The sequence below is a fragment of the Mus pahari genome, chromosome 11 (assembly GCF_900095145.1).
Source record: "Mus pahari chromosome 11, PAHARI_EIJ_v1.1, whole genome shotgun sequence".
In the NCBI taxonomy this organism is placed as follows: Eukaryota; Metazoa; Chordata; class Mammalia; order Rodentia; family Muridae; genus Mus; species Mus pahari.
Window position 1 is genome coordinate 56,836,996 of NC_034600.1, and position 26,239 is coordinate 56,863,234.

The window sequence follows — 26,239 nt, forward strand, 5'->3', positions numbered from 1 at the left end:
TTTTTTTTTTTAATATCATCAATAGTATTCTCTGTTTACTTTATATCATTCTCAAAAATATTTAAAGTAATCTGCTTCCAATATGACTGTAATAACCAATTCTGTAACTGTAAATCGGTTATGACAATAAGAAAACATATAACCCTTTGGTATTTCCCTGTTGCAGAGCACATACATTCTTCCATTAAAGTCACTACCCTTTGACAATACCAACCTTTCTAGATGTTCCTGGTAAAGCTAGCATGTGGGGAAATATTGCTCAAAAATGCCAGGGTACCTCTGATAAAGCACAGGCCGGTCAGACGTTCTTGAGTAGCAGTATGATGGTCTACCTTTGTTCTCAATTTGGTTTCCAAAGAAATTCCCATCTTAATCTAGCTGAAACTCCTAGCAGTGGAGGATATGGAGCCTGAAGTTGTCTCCTCCTCTAGCCAGGTAGAACTCCCAGCGAAGGGATAAGGATAACAACCCACCCACAAAACCTTGAGCCCCAAATTTATCCTGCCTACAAGAAGTGCAGGGACAAAGATGGAGCAGAGACCGAGGGAATTCTCATCCAATGACTGGTTAGCTTGAGATCCGTCCCGTGGGCAAAAACCAATCCCTGACACCACTGATGGTCAGAACCTGTTGTGCTTACAGACAGGAACTTAGAATGGCTGTCCTCTGAAAGGTTCCACCCAGTGCTGACTGAAACAGATGCAGAGACCCAGAACCAGATATTAGATAGAGCTGGGGAATGTTGTGGAAGAGTTGGGGGAGGAACTGAGGGCCTCAAAGGGGATAGGAACTCCGCAGAAAGACAACAGAGACAACTAACCTGGACCCTCAGGGGCTCCCAGAGATTTAATCACCAATCAATGAGCAAACTTGGGTTGGACCTAGGTCCCCTGAACATCCTTAGCAGGTGTGCAGCTTGGTCTTCATGTGGGTCTTCCATCAACTAAAACAGGGGCTGACTTTGTCTCTGTTGCTATCTGTGGATCCTGTTTCCCTAGCTGGCTTCCTTGTGTGGCCTCACTAGAAGAGAGAATGTGCCTTGTCCTGAAATGACTTGATGTGTCAGGTGGGCCTCACTGTTCTCAGAGAAGGGGACAAGGGAAGGAGGGGAAAAGCTGTGTGAGGAAGGTCAGGGAGGGAGGACTGGGATCAGAACATAAAGGGATAGAAATAAATAAATTAATGGAAAAATGTTTGTCAAGAATAGTGTACACAGCCACAATGAAATAAAAAGAAGCCATGAATATGAAAAAGCAATAGGGTTATGTGATAGGGGTTGAAGGAAGGAAAAGGAAGGGAGAAATGTTATCATAGTATAATTATAAAATGCTTTAAAATTAATTTAAATGTTAAAAAAAAGAGTGGGGGGACATCAAAAGTGACAAAATCAAAAGGAAAGATGGGCATGTTGTCAAGAATCCACACAAAGAATTGGAAGATATGAACTCGAGAAGTTAGGTTGGATGTGAGTAGCTGGAAAGAACCATGAATTTTCCCCAGCAGATTATTGCAAAAATATTCAAACTTTGGAGCAAAAGGTATAAGTACAGATTAAATTGTAAGTTTCTCCAGTATTCTAGAAGTAACGTATTCCAAATACTGTCTTCTTATGAGTCCTGTTTATCCAATCCAAGCCCTCTGTAAGAGTCCGTGCATCTTTACAAAGTTCTGGTCACATCCAAAGTGACAAGGAACACACTTTATCAGAGCGGTCCTTATCTTCCTGGGTTGCCATGATGATTAGAAAGTTATTCTGCTCAGTTAAAAATTTATCCTAGTTCTGGCTAGTAACAGAAAAGTAGAAAGTCCAGCAAGATGTTTCATTAAAGCTTACTTAACCCAAATCGGCTGCCACATAATTTCCACTGGTTTGAGAAGACAGTCATTTGGGTGGATCCTTGAAAACTCGAATTTTGGATAATTAATTCTCAGTGTGTCTGTGTTGGAAGGCAGAGGACAGAGTCAAACAAGAAGCAACTAGGTCATCGCTCATGAAAGCTTTCTTAGAAAAGCAAGTTCTGCCTGCATTGTTGTTCACTCTCTGGTGTGAGCCCTCTCCTCTGTCAGTTTCTCTGATAGGCACTAAGTTGAACTTCCTCTCTCTACCACTGGGTGATACAGCCATCAGGCTCTCACCAGCTGGGAGAAAGAGTATTTTATCCTTGGACTTCCCAGTCTCTAGAACTATAAAATATAAGGCAGGGAGTCTAATCTGTCCTCTCAGGCCTTTGAATATATTTTCCTGGTGTCCACAGTCATTTTGTATGAACTCAGGACAACACATAAAGTTCTTGAGAAGAACATATTGTCTTCCTACCTTCAGTTCCCCCTCATCTTCTTTTTTTTGTTTGTTTTTTTTTGGTTTTTCAAGACAGGGTTTCTCTGTGTAGCCCTGGTTGTCCTGGAACTCACTCTGTAGACCAGGCTGGCCTTGAACTCAGAAATCCGCCTGCCTCTGCCTCCCAAGTGCTGGGATTAAAGGCGTGCACCACCACACCCGGCTCCCCCTCATCTTCTATGTTTTCTTCATCTATAACATTTTAATTTTAAAAACTGTTTGTAAGAACTCATACATTAGACCTGCATTTACATCCCCTTTCTCTCCCTCAATTCTTCCTACACCCCTCCTCCATCTGAGGTCCATGACCTCTTCTTCTATAATTATAGTTACACATATATGTATTTGTATACAGCCTCCTGAGTTTATTTAGTGTTTCTTTTATATACATATGTTTAGGTCTTGCTAGTTGGGATTGGATAACCTATCACAGAACACCTTGCTAGGGAAGTCTGACTTTCCCTACACAGCCATTGACTCTATAGTTCTTCATCTAGAGATGGAGCCTTGTGAAATTTCTCCTACGCACATTGGCATGTTGACTGACCTTGCCATTACCTAGACCTTGTTTAGATAGCCGCACTGTTGATGTTTCATGGGAGCAGCATCCCTGGCATGTCTAGAAGATACTATCTAGCAGCAGGTATTCTGGTCTTCTGGCTCATGCAATCATTCCATCTCATCTGCAATAATCAAGCCTCAGGTCTAAAGGTTGTATTGTAGATGCCAGTTGGGGCTGAACACCTCACAGTCACTAGTCACTGCATTTTGACCAGCTGTGGATCCCTGTAATAGCCTCTTGGATGACTTCTTTGATGAGGGTTGAGAGCTAGCTACACTTGTCTGTGAGTATAAAACAACACAAACCATAGTCATGACCCAGATTGTCTCCCAGAACTTGAAGGTAAGACCCTACTGCTTAAGTCCAAACATACTTCAGATGAGGATATGGTGGCATCAAGCTGGGATTGACCTGAATGCCCCATTTCTGAGGAACAACTCGCATAGTACTAGAAGTAATATGCAAATTGATAAGGAAGAAAAGAAATAAATATTCCTACCCAGCTAGAAAACCTATAAACCACAGCAATGACCAGCCTGCCAAGGGATCTCCAGTTGGGTAATAGTGAAACTATTATCTTGGAGTAATCAACAGCCATCTAATTAGACTTAAAGTCCACTTACTAGAAGGAAACTCATACCTGATACTGGAAATCTAATGAACTACACATGGCTAGACCTCATAAGAGAACCTACTATTACATTTTTTTTCTAAATCAGTAAAATATATAATTATATTCTAAGTGACATAATTACTTTATTAGTTCTTTAAGAATATCAAACATGTATACTATATATCATGTCATTCCTCCCTCCTCCCCTTAACCCTGTGGTTCTCAACCTGAGGGTCATGACCCCTTTGAGGGTCAAATGACTCTTTCAGAGGGGTCACCTAAGACCACTGGAAAATGTGACTATTTACTGTATGAACCATAACAGAAGCAAAATTACAATTGTGAAGTAACAACAGAAATAACTTTATGATTTGGGGGGGGGGGGNNAACTCAAGAGGAATTGTTTTAAGGTTCACAGCATTAGGAAGGTTGAGATCCACTGCCTCAATCCCTCAGAGTTCTACTCATCCACTCCCCATCCACTTCCAACTTCAAGTTCACCTTTTACTTTTAAAACCCAACTAATGCAATTTCTGCCGCCCATGTACTCAAGGGGTGAGACTATACACTGAATCATGCTCCACCTACCAAAGGCCAAACCTTTAATAAAAACTGGCTGTCCCTGACCCCGCAGCCAGAAACTATCGATAGCTCTTCAGGCTGTGGTGGGAGTTCATGAACCCTGCTCTATGCTGGAATGTTGACCAGCTGGATCTTAAAGCACATCTCTTGCTGATAAGCACAGCTGCTATGAGCTCAGGAGTGGGGTGGCCATGTCTTCTCCAGAAGGCACTGTTTTTCTCTGATCCTCCTTGACCTCTGGCCCTTACAATCCTTCTTTGCTGGTTCCTGGAGCTGGGAGATGCATATAGCTGCTGCTCTTAAAACCCTAAAAGGCAAAACAATTCAGTTAAAAACAACGGAGAACTTTGGTTGAAGCCAGGATAGGTTTGTTTGTGCCTCTACAGTATCATAAACATGATGCAGCTGACAGGCGGAGGAATGTATAATTGAAGACTGCGAGTAACTATTTATCATAAGCTAAAATTTAATATAAAGCTACTCAGTGCTTTAATATCCCATCCTAAAGGGATAAGCATTGTGCAGTGCTAGATCCTTGAGTAGAAAACAATAAATAGAGAAGACAGTTAACGTATATGAGAATCCTCAGATATTACCCAAATACTTTTCAGGTAATCAATAACTGTTGGTTGAATGAATATGTACATAAACAAATGAACAACCTACTAGATCTCATTTTCCATGATAACTTTTTACAGTTTTTCTCCAAAATGTTACGTCCATGTTAATCACTTTTTAAAATTAACTCTCTATTAAGAACCATTCAAGTGGTTAGAAAGAGCATCTGGCAGTCAATAAATGTTAACTAGTGATTTTCCTCTGTTTTCTAGTTATTCTTTAAAAATAGGATTATGCTGATGCCCTCAGGCTCACTAATCTCAAATGAAAAGAGATCTAGAGTTGCAATCAGTTCCTACCCTGTGCCTTTAACTGGGCCACACCAACCCCTTGGTGCTGGCACCAATAAAACATATGCAAAATCCTGAATATTTTTTTCACTTCCTCCTCTGTACTGTTTAGTTAGCCCCTGACCTTTGGGTCAAGTCTACCATGTTTACTTGTCTACTCCCTGTTGGACCTGATGTCTGAACTGAATTTACCTCATTTGACTCTGTTCTTTCTCCTTCTCTTTTAATCAGCCCAGTGAAGGTTTTGTAATTTCCCTTTGCTTCCAACAAGGCCCACTCCATTAACCCAAGTTTTGGGGTTTGCCTCTGACACATATAGATCAAAAATTCCAAACTGCAGTTGGTATGAGGGTTGAAGCTTATCACTCAAAACTAGGAGATAGATCTGATATTCTTTGTGCTTCTGTATTTCAGGAACAGAAGGGGGGGGAGAATTTCACCAAGCATCAGATTTCCTTCTTTTATTTCTCTGTTAATGCTCTATGGGACTGGCTGCCCCACTGAATCTGTTGGCTCTACCTCAGTCTGTGGTTTTCAGACCCAGCTACTCACCAAGATTATGCCACAAATGATTTCTTGGATGCATGTATGTGTTCTGTTTTCAGGTTGTTATGAGTGACTAGACCTGTTGCCAGAATGCATGAATCCTCTCTGATTTTCTGACTATATCTGAAAATTTATTGACTGAAGCCTAAGCTTGAGCTAGTATCAATAGATAAGGCACAGCTTTGGTGAATTCATCAGTTACAATGACACCAGCAGCTCTGAATCGACAAGAAATACTTGCTCTCTTTTTAACCTCTGACTTGTGGGAGCTTTCCACGCATAATCTCATCTGTTAGTTACATAAAGACCAAAACTGTGAGGTCCGTGCTCCTGAAAACATAAAATTCTTGACTTGCTTGCTTCATGACACACTATGCAGATACCGTGTCTCCTTTTATATTGAAAAGCAAAATATTAAACATGGGACTCCATGTGGAACCAAATAAAGGCACTAACAAAATTACACTTTCCACTCTCTGTGCTTTATGCCATACTCCTAATCTTGTGGCCAAACTGGTCTTTAATGCTTTTACTCAAGTGGAGCAAGGGAAGTTTCATTGTTTCCTGAATGGTTGGATTTTAAAAATAAATTTACTCAATGTATTTTGTCATATTTCCACCTCCCCCCCATTCCTCCCAATAACCCTCTTTCCTACCCAACCTACTTCATTTTTTCTTGCTTTAAAAAAAAAAAAGAAAGAAAAAAGAAGGAAATTGTGTGGTCCTACCCTTCCTGAGCCTGGGGACTTCCCTGGAGTGTGGTTGATATGCCCAGTGGCATTGCATTCACTGAAAAGAAAGTGATGGTTCCTTTCCCTCGATGACTGTCATTTGCAAATATTGTTTTCGCGTGGGTGGGGCTCTGTACCCATTTTTCTTTCCCCATACATTGATTTTTGTCCTGTTTGAACTTGAGGTCTTGTGCGTGCTAGCGCCATCTCTGCGAGTACCCAGGAGCGTCAGTCCTGTTATGTCTGAGAAATGCTGCTTCCTTGAAGTCACCCACCACCTCTGGCTTTTAAATTCTGCCTCTACATCAACTCCTGAACCTTGAGGGGAGAGGTGTAATGCAGAGATTCCATTTAGGGCTGAGTGCTTTAATATTTCTCACTTTCTACAGGCTGTCTAGTTGCGGGCCTCTGAGTTAATTACCATCTACTGAAAGAAGTTCTCTGATGAGGGTTCTGTAATACAGCGCGAGCTGTGGATATAACAGTCATGGGGAGTTATTTTGTTGCTGTGTCCATTTAGGCTTTTCCCCTAGGCCCATCATCTAGTCGCAGCTTCTGAATCTCATTGCCAGTGCTGACATGTGTTCCATCTCATAGAGTAACCCATAAACCTTATCAAAAAGTGGTTGGTTACTCCAATAACACCGATGCTACTATTGCATCACTGCGTGTATCCTGCAGACAGATTGCTGCTACAGCTCTCAGGGAACATAGCTGGATGAGACTGAAAATGGCTTTTCCCCTCTAGTAGCTTGTATATTATCACCATCCAGCACGATGAATGCTAGTCGTAAGAGGTCAAACTTCTAGTTGAGTACCACCTTGATCTCTCCATGTTCAATAGCATAAGTGTGTGGTGTCTTCAGTAATAATCTCTTAGCATCATGTGGTGGTAGGTAATCAATATCATTGGCGATCGTTTGTAATATTTAAGGGTGATCTGTGGAATTGTTTTTGCCAATGGCTCAAAAAGATATAACCACTCCTAGGTATAGGTTTTACAATAGTATATGATGTCCAGTTGAGACATTGTCTTTTCCATTCTATGATAACTCCATTTAAATTCCATTTACATATGCTCATATTTTAGGAAGCATCTACAGGAATAGGCTTCTGTGTGACTTTTCAAAGGATCTTTAGTGTAAGTTGTTCTTTCCCATGTTCCCTTCTCTACTCTGTCCACCTATCACCCTCTCCATTTAATCCTCCTATTCTAATTTCCCTTTTATCATGTGGTTACAATATAGTTATTTCCCATCCTTGGTCTTTAGAAGATCACCTCCTCCTTCATCCTAGCTCTCTATTTTCTGTTTAACCTTGGTTATTCTGATATTGAAACGCATACACCTAAAAGCTAACATTGGCATATGAGAGAAACCATTCAATATTTGTCTTTCTGGATCTCAGTTACATCCCACTGGATGATTGTTTCTAGGGCCATCCGTTTACCTGCAGATTTAATAATTTCATTTTTCATAAAAGCCAAATAAAATTTCATTGTATAAATGTACCTCATTTACATTATTGAATTTACCAGGTGATGGACTTCAAGGCCTTTTCCAATTTCTGGCTATTATGACTAGAACAGCTATGAGCATGGATGAGCAGGGGGCTCTTTTGTATATGTGTCCCTTGTGTATAGGACCAAGAGTTTTACAGATGGATCTTAAGATAGATCAATTTTCAGCTTTTGAAGGAACTTCCGTAGTGACTTCCATAGTGGCTATATAAATTTGCACTCCTTCCACAATAAATAAGTGTTCCTCTTTCTCCACATCCTTGCCAGCATCTGCTGCCGTTTGTTTTATTTATCTTGGGCATCTTGACTGGAATAAGATGAATTCTCAAAGCAGTTTTTATCGGCATTTCTCTAGTGATTAAATATATTGGAAAAACCTTGTTTCTCACTCAATTGTGTATTATCTTTTGAGAACTCTATTTCTGTATCCCATGTTTTAATTGGGATATTTGCTTTATTAATGTTGAAGGGTGTTTTGTTTTGTTTTGTTTTTTACTTCTTTGTACATTCTAGACACTTATCCTCTGTGAGATGGATAATTAGTAACCATAAATTTTTTCCATTCTGTAGCTGATGCTTTACTCAAATGATGTTGTCTAGCATGTAGAAACTTTTTAACTTCATGAGGTTCCACCTATTAGCTGTTGGTTTTAAACCTTGTGCTATCTAGATCCAGTTCAGAAAGTCCTTTCCTGTATCAATGAGCTCAAGCCCATTCCTTAATTTCTCTTCTGTCATTTCCAGTGTGTTTTGTCTTATGTTGAGGCCTTTGATCCATTTGGAGCTGAGTTTTGTTCAGGGCAATAGATATAGGTCTATTTCTATTCTTCAGCATGTAGCTTGTATGCAGTTTGATTAGATGCTGTCTTTTTTCAGTATGCATTTTTTGGCTTCTTTATAAAAAAGGAAGAAAGAAAGAAAGAAAGAAAGAAAGAAAGAAAGAAAGAAAGAAAGAAAGAAAGAAAGAAAGAAAGAAAGAAAGGAAGAGAGGAAAAGAAAAAGAAAAAAAAAGCTTTTCATGGTGTGTGTATTTATGCCTGCATCTTACATTCTATTCCATTTATCAACGTCTCTGATTTTACGCCAGTGCTGTGCTATTTTTATTGCTGTAGTTCTGTAATATAATGTGAAATCTAGAGATCCTACAAAAAAATGAACATATATGTGCATGACATACCCAAGTTAAATCAAGATTAATAAAACAACTTAAACGGACTCATAACCCTTAGTGAAATACAAGAGTAATTAAAAATCACCTACGTAAATAAACTCCAATGCCGAATGGGTTCAGTGTAGAATTCTACCAGACCTTCAATGAAGAACTAACACCAGTACTCCTCAAATTATTCCATGAAACAGAAACTGAGGGAAGTTTCTAAATGCTGTTTCTGTCAGGATCATACAGTCACAGATAAGCTAGTCTTTTAAGAGAGACTAATGAATGAGGCTATGAAGTGTTATTGTGGGCAGGGCTGAGAAATAAGAAATCTGTCACAACTCATCACCAAAAGAAATGAACAAGGATGAATTCCTCTGGGCTCAGTGACAGGCTGAACCATGGAGGAATAACATGGCTAGAGAGACAGGCCACCACTAATACTAAGTCACAGGGAAGGTAGCTGCGGAAGGAAAGAGGACCCTGGCATGCCCAATTCCCATTCTCTACCTCATGCCCCATGCCTCTACCTCTACCTCCATCTCAAGAAGATAGACTCTTCCAGGAGTCACTCTTCTGAAAGGCAAGAGAGCCTAGCAGTCAGAACCTTCACACCCAGAACAGAAAAAGAATAAGCATGGAATCAAGGACAGAGATTGACCAGGCTTAAGTGGCATGCCAGGCATTTGATACATGTTGGATGAATAATAGAGGTGTAAATGATGAGAGCCCAAGACCCAGCCTTCAGTCAAGGCTTTGGGGGCTGCCGAGACTACAATTCCCTTGCTGTCTCTGTGTTCCGAGTCTCTCATTACTACTATGTGGTACTTCAGACTGCTCACCTCAGTGCAGCCTCTGACTTGTGTCCTCCTGCCTCTGTGACTTTCTCCACCCTCAGCTAATATCTCTTCATTTCCAACAAGAATAAAGAGTGTGGATGGGAACAGGGAGGAACACGGGTTGTTCCGAACAGAGTTAGGACATTATCAAAGAGAGCTCAAATAATTTCCAGAACATAAAACACACTCTAGAATATTTAGGAGATTCTTTTTCTTTTTCTTTTTCTTTTTCTTTTTCTTTTTCTTTTTCTTTTTCTTTTTCTTTTTTCTTTTTTTAAAGAAAATGTGGTGCCACTACACCCTATGGAGAAAATTTGGTGGCTTACTTCTAGGAAGCTTGCCCTAGACCCTAATCGGCCATCATTGGGAAGAGAGGCCCCTTGGTCTTGCAAAGTTTATATGACCCAGCACAGGGGAATGCCAGGGCCAAGAAGTGGGAGTGGGTGGGTAGGGGAGAAGGGGGGGGTATAGGGGACTTTCGGGATAGCATTTGAAATGTAAATAAAGAAAATATCTAATAAATAAAAGAAAAAAGAAAAGAAAATGTGGTGCCGCTATATCCCATGGAGAAAATTTGGTGGCTTACTTCTAGGAAGCTTGCCCCAGACATCTGTGTCATAAGCTGTGAGTTCACCAGACGCCTCATTACCAAACATATTGTGGATAAACATTTTTTTTTAATTCAAATAGCTTTTAACCTATTATGGGCTTTAATTGAAGACATAATGCAGCTATCTAGTCAGAGCAGCAATGTTGACAATGCAGTGACTGTGTCTGAGTGTTTCAGAGTTATGAAGACACTGGTGGCCACCATGGGTCTCCTGCTGGTCACTTTCTCCTCCTTAGCTGCATTAGCAAGAACATCCAGCTCTAGCTTCCTCAAGGGATCGTTCCTAGGACTCTGGAATCTGAATGCTAAGAAATTATTTGAAAGCCTTTTTGGCTGGTTCCACTAGCCAGTTGGCTCTCGGATGAAATTGTGAAACCAAATTGGACAATAGTTGTGAATTTCCATTCATAAGTAAAAGACATTTTAGGGGAGGGGATGTTTTGCTTCTTTTTTGCATGTGTACGTGATCCATGCACATATGTGTATATATGTCTGTGTATATGGCCCTTGTTTATGCATGTGGAGGTTAAAGGTTGATTTCTAATGGCTTCCTCCCTGTATCTGCACCTTATATATTAAGATGGGGTCATTCATTTGAACCCAGAGTTTAAGTCTTCCTAACCTAGCTAGATTTGGCTGGCCTGGGTGGCCAGCTTGCTACAGGTGTCCTGTGTCTACCTCCCATGTTTGCTGGGATCTGGGATCATAGGTAGGCCACCATGGTTCCCCAGAATGTACACGAGTGCTGGAGATCTGAAATCCAGTCTCACATTCACATGGCAGGTGTTTTATCCACTGAACAGTCATCCCAGCCCTAAAAGCCAGGTTTATAGGGCAGTTTGTGCCATATAGAAACCTGGTTTGCATTCAAATGTTGAAAGAGTTCCTTCCTATCTGAGATTAGCATCTCCAGCTCTTATCTACTCTGCACCTCTTAAACCCCAGCCAATGGGAAACAAGAGTCTGGAATTTCATCCAAAAGCCTAGAGTCAGAAATGCTAGCTGGGATAAGGTGGAGGCTGTGACACCTGGTGGGTACATCCCAGGAGACAAAAGCCCTCACCCTACATTTTACTAAGTCTTCCACCTCTCACTCTAAAAAGCCTTCTCCTGCCAGAACATGTTTGAACCACTGATGAAGGATTCAACTTGAGCTTCCCATAAAAGTGAGTCTAACTCAGAGAAGTTCTTATCTGTATTCCTCAGTAAATCCCTCCGAGGGCCTCCAATATATTCCTTATAGTTTAATTTCACTTGGGACAGCTGGTGAAAGTGGCCTATGAACTATAGATTAGATACTGAATTAATGGTAATTTTCTGATATATATATATGAAGAATGCCCCATTCTTAGGAGAATAAACTCAAATAATTAGGGACAAAAGAGGCATCGTAACTATGACTTACTCTCTGATGACCTGGGGAAAATGTAATCTTTGTTACATAAAAGACATGAGATGATGAATAACTTATTAATAATTCATGTCTTTGTGTGCAATACATGGGATTTATTTTTGCAACTTTTTTCCTAAGATTGATATGACTTCATAATGAAGTTGCCAAGACAAGTTCAGCTTTTCTAAATAAGGATGCTCATCTATGCTCTGCAACACAGGAAGCTAGAAATGCTATCTCCTGATTTGTCCTGTTTGAGCTAAAATGAGTCATCTTCTCTTTCAGCTAAAGGACACTTCTCTGTGAAGGTGAGCATCGCAGATGTTTTGCACATGAACCCTGAAGGTAAGGAGGGCTTGATCGAGTGCCCACATGATTGCCTTCCATTGTCCCTCTCATCCAGACAAGGGCAGGGACATGGCTATCTTGATTCTCAAAGAACATCGTCTCAAACCATCAATGCTCACATGGAGCAGTCCACTAACCTCAAAAAAAGGGGGGGAGGGAGATCTTCAGTCTCTGTTTCAGAAAACCTGACGCTCGTCTCCTTTTCTTGTTTTTCTCAAAAGCTTTTCATGGTTGAAATCCCCTAGCAGTGCAATTAGATTTTTATTTCCTCTTTATACTTGTCTGTACTTGAGAGAATTCTTTGACAATGTCTGGGTTACTTTTATAATCAGAAAGAGAAAGATTGCATCTGCTTTTATTTTTCCAACCAGCTCAATACCAATTCTGCCATCACTTCCTGAGACTTCTCTCGGCCTCTTTAATATTGTCACTACTTGGGCCTGATCTGTGCCAGCCTATATGACAATCCGTATATGTGGTGGGCTCTCAGTTTTCCTCACCTACTAATACCAAGGAAGCCCTGGGAGCCAAAACCTGCCAGCAAATAGGCCGTGGAGAAATCATCCACACAGGTTGCCTCTGCATATACCACAGTCAAAGATCTAAGCCAGTCTAGAAGATAGCAGATTGCTTTTGGTCTTTGAGACCTTTCTTTCCTGCTCTTCAAGAGAAAGTGAAAAACTCATTAAGGTAGGAAATTGACTAAGTTATTAGCTGAAAAAAAAACTCCAAGTGAACCGTTCCTAAGATGTCTTTGAGCCACCTTGTGATTGGTGAAGTGGTGATTCTCCTTTAAGGGCCATCTCTCACTCCAGTGAAGGCTGGCCTGTCCCATGGATCAAAGATGCTCAAAGATTGTCAAGACCTTCTGAGTTAAAGATCTTTTTGTCACAAAGACTGCTCCCTGGTAGTATATTCAGCAACATAGGAATAGAATACCACTCCCAACCCAGCTTCAACAACCAACAGTGTCTAGACATTGCCTAAGGTCCTGGGAAGGACAAAACCACCCACCCTGGGTGGTGACAGTAATGTGTTCAGACACTGCCTGATGTTTCCTAAGTGAAACAAAAACCCCTTCTATCAAAAACCACTTCTCTAAGTCACCTAAGCGCTGCCAAGACCTTCTGGTTTTTTTTTGTTTTGTTTTGTTTTGTTTTGTTTTTCATTTAAGTGGATTGAAACTCAGAGTGTACAGAGTGGAAACAGGAAATGTCTACACAAAGGATGCCATAGACACTTTGGGTATAAGAAATCTCTGTGACATTAATGTCATTCTCTGGACAGTCCCTTAACATAAGGACTGGTGGGTCAATCCAGCAAGAGTTCTCTGCATTTCTTCCTACTTTCTTGGCTTCTACCCCTTGAGTTCACATGGTACTTGAAGGACAGAGACAGGCTGAGAGTCAAAAGTGTTATGCTAAATTCTTAGTAATCTTTTGCCATGTGGATAAGGAAGCATAGACAACTGGAGTGTGAACTGTGTTGCAAACACAAGAGAAATTTGCCTGCAAGTTACTTTTTTTTTTTTTTTACTTTTATGTGTACTTACTTATTAACCACATATTTGTGTGAAAAAAAAGTTACCTCTGACTGACTTTTCAAATCTTTTAAGCATCGAAGCATAGATCCTTAACTAAAATTCATCTTTTCCACTCCAAACAGTACACAGCAGGTGAAGTTTTGGTAACAGATAGGTGTTCCTGTGGTTGGAACAGGAGATAGAGGCCCCAAGATCACATCCTAGTACACACACAGAGATCTCCACTCTGCTTGCTCATCTCTAAGTACCCTTGGGGCCTTTCATCTCTCTGGTTGACCTTCTTCCCTAGCATCTACCCTCGTCTCACATCCTCCACCCTTTACCCAACCTGGATGTGGTATGCAAAGATTATACTGATGACAGTGGATATCTGTGAAAACACAGGCAGAAACTTGAAGGCCATTAAGACAAGTCAAGACACACAGCAACAACACAGCCTGGTTTCAACATGAGAAGAACATCCAGAAACCAATGTTCATAAAAGAAGGCAAGAGAAAGAACAGTTCCCTGAAAAGTTTGGATTCAAATTAAGAGCAGAACTTTAACTCCTGTCTAACACCAGGACAAAAATACCACAGTCCATTGTGAGCTCTGTAAGCTACTTTCTGGCCTTCAGCTTTTCAGTTATGATCCACTAGTTGTAATCAATCACTTCCGAGCATGGCAAAGCTAAGCACCGCCCTACCTGGCACTTTACATCCTTAGACAAGAACTCTGGCATCCTCCAGGCTCTGCCCATTCCAAGTCTTCTGCAGCTCCTGTCCATACATTTGTGACTTTGAATCTTGACAGGTTTGTGAGATATAAAGACACTTAGAATAATCCAAGAGCACTGTGGAGGAGTTGCCATTCACTAAGCGTCTTTTGATGCTCATCTAAAGGTCTTCACCCATTATCTTTGTACACATCACATGTTTCTGCCACCATCCCCCAGTTCTTGCCAGTTGGGCTTCTACTTTGACTAAAACATGGTGTCATTCAAAATCTGTGTGCTAATCTTGGCCTGCAGACATGTAGTTCGCTGATAGATTTCCTGCTTAGTATGTGTGATACTCTGGGTTCACTCTCCAACAGAAGACAGAACAGAAAGACTTGGAGTGTTGCCTGTGAGGGTTAATACCTCAACTTATGCATAATATTTGCTTATGAGTTGGACTTTCTTGTCCATCTGTGAAGATTTTGAATTTGGAACTCAAGGGAGACTTAGGGTTTTGTTTGTTTGTTTGTTTGTTTTGTTTTGTTTTGTAGTAGAGAAGCCGAGTGCACTGACCCTTGTTTACTGTGCCACTAGCCCCAAATACCAATTTAAATATGAGCCTGTTGAAATTAAATATTAAAAATTCAGTTCCTCAATTATATTGAATCCACTCCCAATGTTCTATAGCTGCACGTGCTTAGTGGTCATGTTATTGGGCAGGGAACATCAAGAATACTTCCATCATGACATAAGTTTCTATAAGAACAATCTGGCTATCCCAATGAGGGGCTCTGGGAAAGTGATAAAGTTCAAACAAACAGGCCCAGCAGTGAGGGAGAGAGATGACAGAACAGGATTCTAAAAAGAAAGTGAAAGGACTAGTTAATGTACTTCAATTAAGTCCACAGTTATGTCACTGATACCCAACCATGAACAAACAACTATTCTACCACAAAACACTAGGAAACAAAGAAGTGACCATCTTTGAGACTGTCTTTGAGACCCGTTTTCTCCCCTGTCTAGTCTTTGGAGTCTGTGAACTCTTCACAATAGATTTGTCTTCTGAATCCAGAGGCAAGAAGATACTAAGCAGTGCTCACACATTGGAGCCAATGAGCTCCCAGCCAAAGAGAAAGCAACACTCTGGTGGCCATATACAAAAGCCCATTTAGAGCTAGGATTATTCAAACCAAAGAAAGCAAAAGGTACCATCTCTCTGGGGACTTTTGCCTCTGTGAAGAGACCAAGGAACACAAAGGGTTTCCAGGGCAATTATTGTCCCTGAAATGGCAGGGGTGGAGTGGTCATGGCCTCCTGCTGACAGCAGTGGTTTATCCTTATCTAGCACATTGTCAGAGTACTTCCACAAAGTCACTCATCTTAGTCTCTCCTCACAGGATCACCGAGGGAAGAAGAGCAGATGGGGCCCTCTGTACTTTTCATGCAAAAGAGTGAAGGTTCAGAAAGAGAAAGAGACAAGCCATAGTTAGCCAGGTTGGTGAATTTCAGGACCAACAATAGAAAATGCCTACCTAACCTGTCTGCAGTTCACAGCTCCTTTCTCTGGTGATACAGGTCACTTAACACCTGTTCAGCTCCCTAAGTCTGTCATCTCCAAGGCTAGGACCTCCTCCTAGATAATGCTGCGAACTCAGCTTGTCTCTCCATCCCCGCACAGAGTCCCCAGCAAGCTCACTGATGGTGTCTCATCTACTCAAGCTGCTGTAAGAGGGGACAGAAGCAATTGCTACTAATTCTGTTGCTGCCCTTCTCAGAAGACCCCTTCTTTCAAGCAAAAAAACTCATACCTAGTAATTGCAGAAAAAAGAATCAGTGTTTGTCTCAGTGTACACACTAGGTCTACTGTCTGCCTTCCTGGCAAAAGTCAGGTGGCAAACACTACTCCCCCAAATGCTCTGTCTGCCTTGAGATAGATACTCTTAATCCTGGCAGGTTTTATTTCTCTAGAAATCTGAGTTAGAATGTTTCCATTCATATGACTTTCAGTAGCCTATAGCCAAATATGACATATTCTCACACTTGAATGAACTCATAACTCATGATGTCTAATAGTTATTTGCATTCTTGGCTACATGGAAGATTGGATTCGATATTTTCCCTTAGCATGCAAAGATATGCAGAGTAGGTATGGTCTGATAAACTCTAAACACGAAATCCACCACTGACTAAAAAATTGAAGAGGAAGTAAGATCTAAAGCTGTTTAGATAAAGTAAAATTGAAGATGGCAACAAAAAATAAAACGATCTCTTTAAATGTTCCCCAACGTCCCTAAGCTGACACATCCAGCATTGTCTGGCATGGAAACTTGACAGAGAGCAAAGAGTGAACAAATGAAGAGCAGATAAACATACAGAAAAGCTAAGTTAGCCAGGCTATGCACACTCTGAAGGAACAGCACCAACTACACAGCAACCTGGAACCTCAGCGTGTTGACTCTGTAGAGCACAGGAGGGAGAATGTACCCGATCTCAGTAGGAAGTCTTATTAGGTAAGCCATCTCAGGACAAAAACTTCCAGGAGGAGAAATTGTGTTGCTAGTTTTTGCCCACAGTTGGACTGATTGGACACACTTTCAACATTTGCATTTGAACCAGGGGAAAGCTTTACCATCCCTCTAAGGCTCCAACTAGGGGCGCAGTCTTTGCCATTCCCATGGGCCTGAGGAGTTGGTCTTTGACCTGGCTGTAAACATGTCAAACAATACATATTCACTCAGAGTTTCATCTGTTCTTGACACACTCAAGACTTAAGTGTGGCTCTTCATACCTAGCAATGCACCCCTTCCCTTCCATTACAGCAGGATCCCAGTGTTTCTCAGTCAGCATCAAGATGAAGAGTCACCTTTCTCTTCATCTAAGCCATTACGTGTAACAGTTAGACCACTGAGCTAGCTATGTCAAGTTTTGCTATCTGCCCAAGGCAAATGGGCCACACTCTGGGGATTCCACTTTCTCCCAGAGCTGAGTAAGTCCAGACTCTAAGCTTCGTCTGCACCTTTCTGTGGCGTGACCCTAGAGAGGATACTTGAAGCAGCAAGCCATAGCATGCCTGGCTAAAGGTGGATTAAACACTGGGCATGTAGCACTTTCCTAAGAAATTCTGGGAAAATCAGTTTGAGGTTTGATTTAGCAGGTCATGATAACTTCAAGGAACCAGAGTCAGGATGAGGGGTAGGAGGGGGGGCTCCTCTCCCTCTTCCTTTCAGCAGAGAGGAAATTTTCTGCTATGCCGTCAGCACTAGAATTTAGTGGGATGGCCATTCCTAATACTGCAGTCTATGGACAAAAAGTGATTACAATGGCCCTGATTAGCATAGTCTGCTACTCCCTCATCCCCTGGGGCTGGATGCCCAATGCCTGACTGGACTCTGCATAAAAACAAAGGGAGAAGTGGGTGTTGGAGAAGAAACCTGCCCTATCTGCCAGACTCATTGGGTGGATAGGGCTGTGTCAAAGACAAGACAAGGAAGTTTGTTCTCATCTGAGAGGCACCCTCCACAGGGAAGCACCCTCATCTACTCGACCAGGTCAGATCATTTATGACAATAGTCATGTCACCTTCAGAGCATTTTTTTTTCTTACACTTGTCATTTATGTGCTCTACTGGAGTCTCTCTCTTTGAGAGATTGTATGCGTATACTAAAGGAATTCTTTCTGAGCAAGATTTATTCTATGTCCTGTTCTTACATCTAAGTATACATAGCTAGATGAAAGATAGATGCATGCATGCATGCATGGATGGATGGATGGATGGATGGATGGATGGATGGATGGATGGATGGATAGATGGATGGATGGGTGGATGGATGGATGGATGAGTGGATGGGTGGATGGGTGGATAGGTGGGTGGGTGAGTAGATGGGTGAATGGGTGGGTGAGTGGATGGGTGAGTGGAAGGGTGGGTAGGTAGGTGGATAGATGGATAGCTGAACATTTCAACCACTAATATGGGTCAATCTACCTGTTTTCTAACCTGCCCCACTACACTCACAGCTGGATCTTTATCTATTCACTCCTTTCCACTCCCACCCAATGAGTGTACAATGAAAGTATTCACTCTATTCCCTGAACTAGCCTTGGGTCTGGTTGTTACCTCTCAGCCTGGGTTAGTACCTTTTCTGCTAAGAAGGTTCCTTCTGAGGAAGAACGAGATGGAAAAGGGAGAAGGGAAAAGCAAGTAATTATCTCAATAGATATAGTAGCCCAGATGTTTGAATGCAGAAGTAAGCCTGAAAAAAACATCTTGTTCATGAGTGATAAAGGGTGACTCAGGAAAGTAGAGACAGGATGTGCTCCTAAGGGGAGCACAGGGAGGAGGGCTGACTTTGGGACTGGTTCTGAGCATGATGAGGTGGGAGAGATGTGTAGACTTTCTGTGTTCCTGGCCCAGTCTGTGAACCTCCCATTACTACTATCTTTAGACATCCTGCTCCTACTGCTTTGTATTACAAGTCTGGCAAGCCAGAGGACAATTTACACAGAGAATCTCAGACCAAGAGTCCTGCTGAAGTTTCTTCTGGATAAGATGGCCTGGCCCTTCTCAGGGTCCCTGAAGAAGATATTTTCTATGAAACTGCCATTCACCTACTTGTCAGAAGCTGAATGGCAAGTAATGGGTGGTTGTTCCTGGATGCCTTAAATGCACTCAGACGTAGTAATGCAATTAGGGAAAGTAGGAGGAAGTCTCTAAAACAACTGAGCAGCCAGTGGGCATGAGAGCTGTTGAAATCCTTCACTCTAGCTTGAGAGATGGGTACATGTTTAGCTCCAAAAGTGGTACATGGGGGTTTCGTCTCAGACTCGTTCCTGTATGGTAGCCTCTGTTTACACCACCGAATGTCAGGTTTTCCTTAGCGAGCTGTTCTTGTTGCATTAATGATGCTGTTCAAATCTGCCTCCTCAGTTGCAATAGCAGTCACTTTTTATTTTGTTACATTAGAAAAGTAATCATTACCCACTTTAAAGTAATCCTCCCTCACAGAGGGAATCACTGTTGCTGTGTTGGCATGAATGTGTTTTGTATCCACTGTCTGTGCACCCGTGCAAGGACACTTGTGAGAATTAGGATCAGGCATGTCTACTCCCTGTATCTAATTATTCCTGCACTTCACCTGTGGAAGTCATTGAAATTTTAATCACATTATGTCAAGGCTTAAATAATATTCTACTGTTGTCTATGCTATGGTCTCGTTAAGCAGTCCTTTAGGATCCGGTGTTTAGATTGTTTTCTAATAATTGGGTTTTGTAAATAACACTGGAGAGGTGGACTCTCTTTATTCAAATGTTTTGTGCATCTAGGTACACTCGGGATAAAGTTCTGAAGTGTATTTTCTGATTCGATGTGCATCTGTATTCTTGAGACTTAATATATATGAGAAAAGTTAAACCAATGTACACTCCCACCACAAATCCAAATGTATTTACACACTCAGCAACACCGTCCTGAACCCCCAGGGTTGTAAAAAAAAAAAAAAAAAAAGAATAAAATAAAATATTTTATATGAAAATATTTTGAAAACTAAAAATTCCACTAAAACAAACATTGCCATACTATCGATTTTTAAGTGACCCGAGTAGAAGATATCAGCTTCTTTGGTGAAATATTGTGGTGTTAATATCCTTTTTAAAGCCCCAAATCCTTGCTAGCTTACCTCTCTACATTCGGCAGACACTCGGACACTCAATACAGTTTATTTCCTCAGAACCATTTACCGAGTACCCATGTATAGAGCTTTGTTTTAAATTTGAGGATTAACATGCACACTCAAGCACAATCAACACACACACACACACATACACTGAATCAATGAACTTCTAGTCTAGCCTGAAGGGCCGTAAGAGTGGGAAATTGCATAAAGATAAGTCAAATTCATTATCAGGACTACCCTGAACAACAGCTTTGAGACCAATCTGTTGGGTGGGAGATGGGACAGAGAATGAGGAGGCATCTGATCTTTCCATTGGGTGACCATGAACCTATCTTTGCTGCTTCTAAAAATACTTACATTTTCTAGTATTCAGAGTTCTGGATAGAAAGAGAGACATCATTGTGGGCAAAGACTTATTTGAACAGTCTATATGGTAGGATTAGTAAGATCCCAATGTTATGTATTAGCTACCATTGCTCTAGAAATCAATAGAGTTTTGTGGTGAATTAGATACAAAAGCAGGGGCTGACTATACCACTGTTTGGAACCATAGTAGGAGGCAGAGATTTTAGGGAGGTGTGAAGGAAAATAAGGGGGGCAAATATAGCCACTGTTGGAAGAGCAAGACAAGGAATTTTGCCAAGTATCTGACGTGTGGTGGTCAGAGAACCCCTCAGCCTTGTCAAACTACGAAGTCCTTGCTCTTTTTAATGCTTGCAATGACAAAGGGCTGAGTGAGTCTCCAGATGGGCGGTGAGTGACAACGAAGGCCACCTACTGAAAGCTGTGACACTTCAATACTCATCCTTCATTCTGTTCATGTGTACGCTCTACCATGGACTCAGGACAGTGGTGCTGACGCTGGAAACCTTTCCCCTGAACTGTGCAGGGTACAAAGTGACCATGACATGCTCCTCTTCCCATTTTAATCTAATGGATACCCAGGTTTCCATGTGCTTGGCACATGAGCCTACAGTTTCAGAGAACAAGTGGGGATCATAATGTCATCTTTTAAACCATAAAGGGCATTAAGAGGTTTTTTCCAAACATCCAGGTATGTGTGAGCCCTGCCACTTAAGGACACCTAAGAAGAGCACTGGAAGCTATTATAGTTTCAAATAAATTGACCATTGATAGAACTAAGAATATCATCAAAGTGACCAATTTTTCTCCCAAATCACATTGGTTTGATAATATTAAAATCAATTTCTGTTTCTAAAACTAAGCTGACAGCCATTGGACTACTCTGGTGCCTGCCAGGTTATGGACTAAAATCTTCCTGGGTAATTCCCAAGTAGGGTATTTGTGGAAAACAGGAAAATTGAACTAACCTTTTAGTATTGACATCCCAAACTATTATCCCTTTCATAGTTTTAGGGACTGATGGTTATAAGGCATGGTATTGGTTAAATGTTATATAAACAGGCAGTCATTTTATTCTTATAGAGCAAAGAGGAAGAATGATCTGCTGGGATTTGCCTGGTCATTGTTATGGTAGAAAAGTGTGTAGATGTTTGCCTAGGCCTGTTCTACTTCATTGACCTGGGAAAACTATTAGTCAAATGGAAAGCAGGGCCCCAATTTGCTTGGTAAACAGCAGTGTAATGGAGGACCTAAGAAATACAGAGACACGGAGAAGTATTCCTTCTATAACTGAGAGCCACACTTGAGTTTTAAGACATTAAGCATGCTCTGTTTTTTTTCTAATTAATAGTTTCTTTTGACATGTTTTTATTTACCCTTTGAACTTTTCATATAATATATTTTGATCACATTCCCTCTCCCATATCCTCCCAACCAATATATCTATCATCTATCTATGTATCCACCTATCCATCTGTCTCTCCTCTCTCCTCTCTCCTCTCTCCTCTCTTCTCTCTCCTCTCTTCTCTCTCTCTCTCTTCTCTCTCTCTCTCTCTCTCTCTCTCTCTCTCTCTCTCTCTCTCTCTCTCTCTCTCTCTCAAAATAAAAAATAAAAAAACAAAAATCAAATCTAGTTTTCCTTGGCCAACAACTCTTGGGCAGGGGACCTGTTTTCTTGTTTTTACCTTATACCACTACTTAAAGCTCAGCTAAGCAACTCAACTCTCTGGAACACGAATGAGATCCAGAAAGCAAACCAAAGAGACATTTGGATAAAGTGCATGTAATGAAAGCCATTCATCTATATGACAGGTGGAGAATTCCTTTGGTCCTCCCTCACAACTTCTTGTCATCATTTAAATCACTTCAACTTTCAGAATTTTTATTTTCATGTTCGCTTTCCAACTTTACAGATCAAAAGCAGCAGTGGATTGGAAATGGATCAGTTTAGGTCTCCTAGAAGAGAGTTAGTAACAAAAACAGTTATTAACTATTAAATTAAAATTTTTAGGGAGCAAAAACAATGAAGGATAGAAAGGTAGGGAGAAGAAGAAGAGAAGGCTAACAAGAAAATAGCTAGGCACTGAGGATCCTCGAGTCCTAGATACCTGATTTAAGCAAAACTTCTTTGGTCTGTATTTACTCTCTGTATAGCATCCTGTAACCATGCCGTCTCACTATAACTGATATGTTCACAAATGATATCATTGTTCTGATTAAGAAGCCATGGAAGTAAATAATATTTACATTTGTATCCAATTCATTAAAATATTTTTTAACTGGGAACATGCCTTAGATAGTTAGATACATAGCTACCCTGTGATGTGTTTTCATTGAAAAATACACATTTTTCAAAATCACTTTATTTCATTTGAAGATTGTACACTCAAAGTTTTGCTTGCTGCTGGAATTCCGCACATTCCTTCAATTTTCAATAACTATATTTCTTACATATTTTGGCGATTAGCCAGATGCCCTACAGCCAAATCTCATTGTATGTTTTAGTACATCTATCCCTGAGTTCAATTTAATGCACATGAAATGGTAGTGGGGGAATGCACAAGGCCTCAGTCACTTGAAGTACATCTTGATAGGAAGAAAGAATTCCCTGGTTCAAGGGTACACATTATCGCTCCTCTCCCCACCCCTGTGGATCTGAGACTGTGAGAATGGGGTCAAAATATCATGTTCTTTATGGTTTTCTATACGTGAGTCAGTCTGAGTTTGTAACTTAGTGGTAGATTGCTCACCTCAAAATCCTGACGTTCTAGGTTCAATCCCTGGTACTACAAAGGAGGGAAAAAAATGGTAAAGCAGCCAGTCATTCAGCAAGTGATACTGCACCTGTGAATGCGTGCAAAGAGACAATGTGAATGGAATAGAAGCTGAACCAAATGACTTTAATAATAGTGTTCAAGATGACACTGAATCAGCAAAGCAGGCATCAAAGGCTTACTTACTCATAGGTACTACTTGGTTGAATACTGTAGTTACCACCCAAAGTAAGCCGTAATAGCCAGCCATCTCCAGATTATTCATAAATTAGTCTGGCTAAGTAAAACCAAGCATTTTCAATACTCAGTCTCTAGCTACAAAGCTTATTAACTAGACTGTTACTTCTCAACCCTATAAAGTTCAGTAGGTTCTGAATGGAATTCTAGAGCTTCCCTTCTGTTGAATGATCTCTTGGGTCCACAAGATACTGCAAGCCAGGAGAGAGAAAGGGATGTGCAGACAAGGATGGGGGACGGGCAGAGTGTATATATGGAAAAAGCTTTAAAGGTCAAGACTAGACCTAAAAGACAAAAATGGTAGCCTTTCTTCCCATTCTCCGATGCCACAGCTCAATCATCTGACCCCATGTAACCATAGGAGCAATTAGAAGAACAGTAGATGTAGAAAGAAAGGAAGAATAGACCCAAACTGTGACAGGTACTGGATCCTTTTCCTTCTCTTGTGAGGGACTCTCAATGTCCTGACTGAAGTGGTAAAGAAAAGAATGGCTTGGAAAGAAGAGATAATTTTGACGTATCCTTGGGGAGAATTTCTTGTTGAACTTACCAGCTTTCTCAGATGCGGGTACAACTCATCCTCAGTGCTCTAAAGATGTTCTCATCAGACCCCTGGCTATTTTCCCATTGATGCTCAAAGGAGGCCACACAGTCACTGTGAAAAGGGAGAAGAACTGGACCTCCCTCACAGTCCTCATGCTTAGAGATGAAACTGGACCAGATTTTCTCAAGTCTTTGGTTTCCTTTCAGTGCAACTTGGAGTTTTTGGATTCGAAAAAACTCCAAAAATCTCAAACGGGCAGCCAGGGAGTCAGTAAACCGATAACTAATCTTTTTTATTTTCGTTCTCAATTTTCCATTTACTTCCAAGCTTGTTTCAAGAAATTAAGAAACACGCAAAAATAGATAAACTTGTTAGCAACAGTAATTTGTGTGTGTGAATGTTTTAAAAGGAATCTAAGGTTCTTTTGTGTTTAATTAAACAGCATGCACACATACACATACACCTCTGTAAAGTAGAATCTTCTAACAGTCTGGCAAAACATATGTCTCCTCCTACTACGGTGGCCTCTTGGTGGTGACAGCTTGCCATAGAAACAAACGGCAGTGAGATTTCTGTGACTTGAGGCAACGTTCATTTTTTTACTCTATAAGAAGCAGAAGGCTGACTCTAATGCTTCTGAGATTATCTGGGCTCTTCTGGGCTCTGGAGAACTTTTTGCCTTCTTGTTCTGTGACCCAATTGACGATGTACTATCTGATACTAAATAGCCCCATAACTTAGAAAAGAAAACCTCAGCCACATCCTGTGACTGTTGCTGGATGGGTGGATGTAGCCAAAGTATCTATCACCCATTCACCACCACCTTTCAAAAGGATGAGTCTAAAGTAACTGGATTGCAATGTGTTCCTTTTGCAACATAATACCTCAGTATGTCTTATAATGATAGATGCTTCCCCATGACTATTTGGGGACAATAATCCAATCAGCCTGTCCTACCACCACCTGACCTTCATCAAAGTCTCAAATGTGGCATTTCTCAGAGAAAGCCAGCCCCTCTTCTTTCTTCACATCTTCCTTTTTTTCTCCTTTTATCTCTAAATGGAGCTCTCTAGATTCAGCTCCAATGACAGTCACAGAATTACATGTTTGAAATGTCCCTTCCAGGGCCTCACATCCATAGACATTATTACACTGAGAGACAGTGTGTATAGAACACTCTCTAAAGACAATGTCCAGTGAATATCTCCTACTATAAAAGAATAACTACCATTGCCCCCCCCCCATAATACCCAGCATTAGAGCCACCTTTGGGGAGTAGGTTTGAGCATAGAAACCCTTATCAAAAAGAGGGAAGACAGCCTTGGAGAAGTCACAGCCTGTGGTACCAAGGTCATCTTACCTGTTCCCTGCTCTCATACCAGGCACATTTTGTATGTCTAAGATGGAGCTTCTTAAAGATAGGACCATTGGTCCTCTGTAGATACATAAAGTGGAAAGCATGTAATAAATAATACAAGCTCAGGAGCTCAACTACTAAGATCTTCTTTACCCACTAGCTATGTGATCCTCGGAGGTTCATAGAACATGTCTGAACTGCAGCATCCTTATCTGTGAGATGAGAATAATAAACATCCCTATACGTCACAGTTGTCACATGACTTAATCAAATTATCAAAGCAGTGCCTGATATTCAGTTTGTCCAATACAAGTCTCTCACATTTTATCACCATGGTTGTGAGAAACCGGGAAGGTTCAGGAGATCAACTCTTTGATGTGTACACCCCTTACCCTTTTGAATATCAGTATCCTGTCTCGGACATGACAATGGTAGGATTGTCGTAGGAATAAGAATGACAATAATTCTGCTCTGATTCTAGGAAGGTATGTTGTAAAAATAAAATAGGATAATGTGAGAGTGCTTTACATACTGCAGCCTACAGTGCAATAAAGGGTTGAGCATTTCGCTTCAATGTTGAGTCAGAGTCCAAAGACTAGATTCGGTGTTTCTGTGGTCCGGGCTGCTCCATGTAATGGTGCTCAATCAGAAACTTCTCTCAGCCTGTTTCCTCTTCTGCCAGTGGGATCTTGTAATAGAGGTTTATACATATTCAGCACCATATCTATCCATGGTCATCAACCCTGGGTATCTCTTCTAATAATCTAGAGAATGTTGTTGTTGTTGCTGTTGTTGATGATGATGATGATGTCGATGATGATGCATCTCAGTGGACACAACTCAAAACAAGTTAGTACACATCATCCATCAGTATCCGGGGAGATAGGGAGGGTCCTAGTTGCCTTTAATT

At 41.0% G+C, this 26,239-nt stretch overlaps 1 protein-coding gene across 5 annotated transcripts in view; it reads left to right on the forward strand.

Moving 5' to 3' along the window:
• Nucleotides 1-26,239, forward strand: part of Prlr (prolactin receptor) — a 176,683-nt gene that overhangs the window by 109,377 nt on the left and 41,067 nt on the right. For 4 of the 5 annotated variants that reach the window (XM_021208501.2, XM_029544147.1, XM_029544150.1 and 1 more), the window contains exon 2: nucleotides 12,083-12,142. The gene's annotated coding sequence lies outside the window, so the exon portion shown is untranslated. The remainder of the gene's footprint in view (nucleotides 1-12,082; nucleotides 12,143-26,239) is intronic. The other variant, XM_029544149.1, reaches the window with a different exon arrangement.